Source organism: Heliconius melpomene, chromosome 10, assembly GCF_056956725.1.
Source record: "Heliconius melpomene rosina isolate 202511_hmr_F chromosome 10, ASM5695672v1, whole genome shotgun sequence".
In the NCBI taxonomy this organism is placed as follows: domain Eukaryota; kingdom Metazoa; phylum Arthropoda; class Insecta; order Lepidoptera; family Nymphalidae; genus Heliconius; species Heliconius melpomene.
In genome coordinates, this window is record NC_140398.1 from 782663 (window position 1) to 789661 (window position 6999).

The window sequence follows — 6999 nt, forward strand, 5'->3', positions numbered from 1 at the left end:
AATTTTACATGGACGTTACTTATAGGATGTAGGTACTCATGGAGACAGAAATTAATAATAACGCACAGTTCACGCAGGCGAAGCCGCGGGCGGGCCGCTAGTAGTTTATATAGTAGGTATAGTGATATTTTTTTAGCTTCACGCTGTATCTCGGATATAGCAGAGTAGGCAGGAGGAACCTTCCCCAGATTTCCTCTTCCTGGTGTTAAGACACTCCGTTTCCATTAAGACAGGTGTCTGACTGTCGTTCCTATTAATAAGTTAATAGGCGAAGTCCTTTCCCTACTTTCCACTGAATTTTCAAAACATAATGTGTTAAGGGACGGAACTCAACGCCGCGTCTTGTCTCGTTACCAGAGCGAAGAAATGGAAATATTAAACATTTCATTTCCTCGAGTGGAAACTGAACTCACAACCGTCGCGTTTATAGTCGTATGCTTGTGTCCCTGCACCGCGACGGCTTTAAATACAAAGATATTTAAGTTATACATTTACGCTATAACAGGGTAGGGTCTAGGTCTTAAAACACTCCATTCTTAAGTTTCTATATATATTTCCTCAAATGTGTCTCGAACCCACAACCATCGCTTATGAATAATCACATCAATTCCTATACGGTTGTGTACGGTATATTATGTATAATTATTGTTTTTACATATTAATCTAAAATATTTCTAAAAATATATTATTATCAATAAAAAATTATATCAATGTAATTTGTTATTTTAATGACGCCAATAGATATAGCTCTTAATCACAAATTTAGATCAAAATTATTGAATTCGTTACTGGAGTCAGTTGCGTCGGTGGTGTAATGGTCAGCATAGTTGCCTTCCAAGCAGTTGATCCGGGTTCGATTCCCGGCCGACGCACGCTTTTTGTTATCCTACTTTCTTTTATTTACCTAATTTTCATTGTATTATCAAAGAACTATTTTTTGTGTTTCAAAATAAACAACTATTATAGTCAAAATTATCATTTTCTTTTATACTTATTCATATGTATCCAAATATAATTTATGTGCATGTAAATAAATTTTAAGTTATACGGTTATGCATTATTCATATTATGATAATGTTATAAATGCAAAACATTATATCTAATAAAAAATGTTAATAATAATGTTGACCACCGCGTACGGCGTTGAACTCCGCAACTCAATACTGTTTTCACAATTTAAGCAAAAAGTGAATGACATAATGATATATTGGACATATAGATTAATATATTTTTGTTTCACACTCTATCGAGGCCGTCGTGGCCGAATGTTTTCTTTACCTACTGTAAAAAATATTAAATTATTTGCCTATTACTATAAATATTAATAGGCAAATGATTGTATTGTAATGAAAGTATTGTATTACATAATGCTGATATAATATTTATCGTAATATAACTACTGTGGGAATAGTGAAAAGTAAATCTTATGTACATTTGTAGCTACCTACTATAAAATTAATATCTGTAAAATATTACCTTATATAATAAATGTAATATAGGAAACATACAAAAAAATTAAACTTAGAGGAACTCGAACCCGCGCCACACCTTCGTTCGTTTCGTTTCCAATCTTTTAGTATATTTTTTACAGCTTCGCTCCATTTTCCGTATATTAAGTTCCGATTAAATGAAAATAATTTAAATATCATCACTCTCCTGAGCAGGGATCGAACTCACAGCCATCGGATTTGCAGTCGAATATTCTCCTACTGCGCTACGAATATTATGAAATACTAAATATATATATTTTACAGAAGACAATGCAATCCCATTATATGTATTTAATCCTACACTAACATATAAAGATTTCTTTGATAACATTTTTATTGATTACTTCAACAAATGTTCCTATGACTAACATCTCAATTGATGTGAATTCCCGCTTCTGCCTGTCATTGCGTATTTTCTGGATATCAAGGACTTTGTCATACGAACGTAGATTTCTTAATCAATTACTGGTTTTATTAATAATTGTGGGTATTTGCTAATAAAAACACTGTAGACTGACACAGCGTCTGACTGTAGATTCCACGGTTGTGAATTCGATTTCCTCTCGAAGAATTAGACATTTTCGTTTGCTCGTCCTAGTAAAGAGACAAACCACAGTATTAAGATCCGCCACTCAATACTCAATGTCTCGAAAACTGGGCGGTGGGTGGATGGCGGAGTGTCCTAACTCTAGGTTATTTCTACCTACTCTGCTATACCAGCGGGATATACGAGTATATAATGCTATAAAAAGTTATTAATTAGGAAGTAGTGTAGTAGTGTAGTGTATTGGGAGGTTTAAATCTCAGCAATGGATTACTTTTTAGGATTCCGTAGCTTTAAAAAAACCCTTATAAGTTTGTACAACAAAGTATTGTACGTCTGTCATATACAAAAAAGATATCAAAAGTCCTTTTATATTATTCCTGTTAAAATTTAAGCCTTAACCATTTAAGATAAAATTATTTTATTTTACTTTATATATTTAATAACGGCCGACACCAAAGTAAATTACCGTCCATTTTAAATGAAGACCACACAAATTTCGCACTCTTGACAGACGTTTAAACACGCCCTGCGGTTTATTTTGTGAAATCGAGCCTAAATTATTATAAGTCTATATACCTATATAAAAAAAAATTATTCGTGACTGACAGACATTACACAGCCACAACCGAAACTACTGGATTTCTTTTTTCAGCTTCACTCTGTATTTCACATGTAGCAAGGAGGATATAGGATAGGATTATAAGGAGTAGCGGATAGAGACATAAGGGAGTTATGGGGGTTAATGGTGTGACGCAAGGGAGTTCTATAACTATACACACACCCCATGGGGGTACATGGGGTAACATCCTTTAAGGATAAAGTATTTTTTCTCTGTATCTATTGAAGATATCTTTATAAAGTCATTATTATCCGGCTAGTAAATGTAGGGGAGCATAAAAGATTTCTCAAAATTCTTACAGCAACCTACAGGATTTTCGATTTTATTTAAAAATCCAAGCAAAGTCTCGGGCGACGACTAGTACACGTACGTATAAAATAGTTATAATATTTTAACATTTAAATTGTAATGTCAGACTTTAAATTGGACCACCGTGAATTTTTAGTGGGTGGCGCGAGATTGGTGCGAAAATATTTTAATTTTACTTAATTAACATAATTGCACAGCCGTAAGGCGGTACTTCTGGCTGTAAACATGACGGTTGTGGGTTCGATTCCCACTCGGGGAAGTGAATTATTTTCATTTACTTATTGCGTCATTGTTGCACGCGAATAAGCCAGATATTTTTCTATATGTGAATGAAATCAATTAAGACACTATAGCCTCGAAACAATAGTAAACTATACGTGAGCACGTACTTACTCGTACTCCATATGAGACAGTTTTCTTAAGAAACATGACTTGGTAGTATTATGTGAAACTATTATGTTTTTTAGTATCAGTTCATTTGGTACGTGATAAGCTTACTGATGTTAGGTGACTAATCAGGTGAAACGTTCTCGAGTTTTTGGAGTTCTTGTAATTGAAAACCTGAACACCACAGTTATAAGCTAGAATACTTTGTGTGCCATCTTTCACCCATTTTAAAGACATTGGTATTTGGATGGTGGCTCGCTCGTATTTTTCCAAGACAGAATGAACTATATATCGTAATTCTTAAAAAATTGAAAAATGAAAATTTTCTTAAAAATACTATAAAATGATCCAATTTGACTATCAATACATTTATAATAATTAAATTATGAGATAATCACCGTTTCTCGTAAGAGATAATCACCGTACTATCATTTCACCCATATTATAGGAGCTATTGCTAGATTTTCCCCTCTTTCCGTCAAATTTTCGAGACATTGCCTGTTGAATGAGGCAACACCGCCCATTGTCTTGTTACCAGAGCGAAGAATTGAAAATAATTAATTTCTCCGAGTGAAAATCGAACCCACAAGCATTAACAGACATATACCAATACGGCCTCAATAAGATAACACAGATAAAAATCATTCAAAATACATGCGCAAGCGCACGAGCTATTAAATTTTCAAACGTACCGACTGACAATGGCTCACGACGTTGTATGGAGAATATCAATCTATATGTAACAATTGTTGAATGAGAAATAATAGGTATTATATTGTTTGTGACAGCTTTACAAATATTTAGGTTAAACATGTCGCAGGGCTTGAAATTAGTGGAGTGTTAATTAGAGAGAGAGAGAGAGAATAGTGTCATTTCTCATCGATTTCCAATTTTTTTGAGTTCTCAGTGTACCCTGGCTATAAGAGGATAGACAAAGGATACGTAGCTTTAAAACATTCGTTCCCCACTTTCCGTCTTATTAACATTTTGCGTATTTAGTGGCGGAATTGAACGCTGCCCTTTGTCTTTTTACTAGAGCGAGAAAACAACTAATTCCCCCGAATGAGTATCGAACTTACAAACAATACAATTCCTACGCCGCTCGTTGGCCTCTATTCTTTCTATTTAACAAAGCGATGGGTGATGGTGATATAAGACCTGGATCGTTATTTAAAGTGTGCCATTATTTTAAATGTAAGTATAATACGTACTTCAAACGGACAAAATGATTAATACCTATGGTTTTTTATGAAGGATAAAATATAAAGTTTAAAAGCTTCCCGCTTTATTCCGCATGTTACGGGACAGCAAGTATCCATTCACAAGACACTCCGCTTTCCGCCCAAATTCGATACATTCCGGTTTGAGTGGCAGAACTCAACGCCGCGATTTTCCTTACTATAACACATTTACACTACCATTCTTAACACACATTGAACAAATCTATACCACAATAGAAGTATAAAGCACATTTTTTTCCGCGAACTATAGAAACATATATTTTGATGCTTCACACTTCCTGGTTCAGAGCGTCCAGAATGCGGCCATCTGTCGAACACATGCTTAAGGACAGGACAATTCCAGTGTCTATTCTATTCCAATACAAAATATACGCCTTTCGATTTAACTATTTTAGTATAGCGCGGTGTGCGCTTGCGCAACTGAACTTTCTAATGTTTTATAGATTAATGCGTGTGGATAATATACTATAGGTGGAATATCTTAGGTTATTTGAGTAATAAGTAATTTTGCACTATATATTAATAAGCATTTTTTGTCTTAATTTATATAAAAATAATTTAGTATAAATAAACAAACGATCTTATATATTATGTGGCCCCGCTTTATTTTTCGTATTCATATGCTATATAAATATAAAAAATATGCTATGCTAAAAATCACTCTTAATTTTATCGCAATAATAAAATAATAGCCTGACACTACATTTTCTAGACTCTATGCTTAGAATGATCAAAACAAAAAATGTTGCACGATACACGCGACCGGAAATGTTCAATACAGCTTAAGTCATTGTAAAACTACTTAGAAATATTTTTATTGAATTGTGAGTAGAATAATTTATATGTCAGTTTTTTATACATAGGGTACAGTAATAATTCTAGTTATTTTTTTATTAGGTGGCAGATAGGACGAATAGCTTAAAAAAATATGGTCTTAATTTTATGCCTACTCATCTTTATTATGCTACGTGTATTAAGATAAAAAAAGTAAATAAGACCAACTTACTCTAATAACCTAAATTCTTTAAAAATTTAGTTTTTTTTCTTACAAAACAGATAAGTCACTACATTCTACGAAACAGCACTAGTAGGTTACACGTATTTAATGTTAAAGAGAACAGTAAAATATTTGCATTGGACTATAACAGACACTAACCTCGCGCTAACGTCAAAATTCGAATCCGTGACCTGGATAGCAGACAGACAGACATTCGTACAAACGTACTGACAGACCGTGATTTGTAAATATAGATGAAAATGAATGAAAACGGCCTCTCAAGATAAATCTCAAACTTGAGAACGATTTATAAATACGAGCTTTAATCTTGTTACCAGAACGAAGAAAATGAAAATAATTCGTTTTCATAAGTAGCAAATTCATTGCTACAATCATCGCGTCAGTACAGCTTCTTGGGTAGATTTCAAGGATAATATTGAGGATAAACCCATAAAGCAATGTAAATAAACAAATTTTAAAACTTAGTACAGAATTTCCCAAGTTTGAAGTGTATTGTTGTCAAGCATCTTTGTGATAATTTGTAAGTCATAATACGAGGTGGATTTTAGCTGTTAGCTTCATACAAACAAACTAAATAAATACATATATAATGGATGGCAGACGAAGTCATGGCGTCATTGACATATTTGATTACACTAGAAGGCAGTGGATTCAATTCCAACGCAAGAAATTAATATCTATAAAGTCCAAAAGAAACCACACACGACATTGCGTGTGAGTTGCAGAACTCAACGTCGTGCCTTGTCTTTATATATATTGATCTTAAGATTCATATATTTACTTATCTTCACATTTATAATTGTGTACATTTCATTAGGATGGCCTACGTGATGCAAATAAGCTAACTATAGCCGTTACTAATGCTATATTATTTTTGTTCTGAACTCACGTCCTACCCAAAATTATAATGACTCATTTTTAAGGAGAAAAATAATTTGGCAGCGTCTTACTGTATGTAATATTGCTAGTAGATTTTCATATACGAGTACATGGATGTCTCACTTTATTCTCTTTATTTCAAATATGTGTTTTTTTAGGGTTCCGTACAAAAAAGGCTCCCTTATAGTCTATGTACCTATCTGTTTGACTGTCTGTCACATAGATTGTCCAGGTCTAGAAGGAAAGCAATCAAAAGTTCTTCGTTTTGTCACATCTTGTATTAAAATTGCCGTGTAACCTATACTACTAAATTGATATTTTTGTTTAATCAATACTTTTATTAGCATTAATATTATTATCAACTATGTTATTATTAATCAGTATTCATATATGTTTAAATATCTACACATACATACATATAGCGATGTGAGCATCGCCTCCGTGGCGCAATTGGCTAGCGCGTTCGGCTGTTAACCGAAAGGTTGGTGGTTCGAGCCCACCCGGGGGCG

At 33.5% G+C, this 6999-nt stretch overlaps 2 non-coding genes across 2 annotated transcripts; both read left to right on the plus strand.

Moving 5' to 3' along the window:
- The first annotated feature begins 800 nt into the window (after window positions 1-800).
- On the plus strand, window positions 801-872 carry TRNAG-UCC (transfer RNA glycine (anticodon UCC)). Its single transcript has one exon. It is a non-coding gene; the product is annotated as a tRNA-Gly (tRNA).
- Window positions 873-6925: 6053 nt separating this feature from the next.
- Window positions 6926-6999, plus strand: TRNAN-GUU (transfer RNA asparagine (anticodon GUU)). Its single transcript has one exon. It is a non-coding gene; the product is annotated as a tRNA-Asn (tRNA).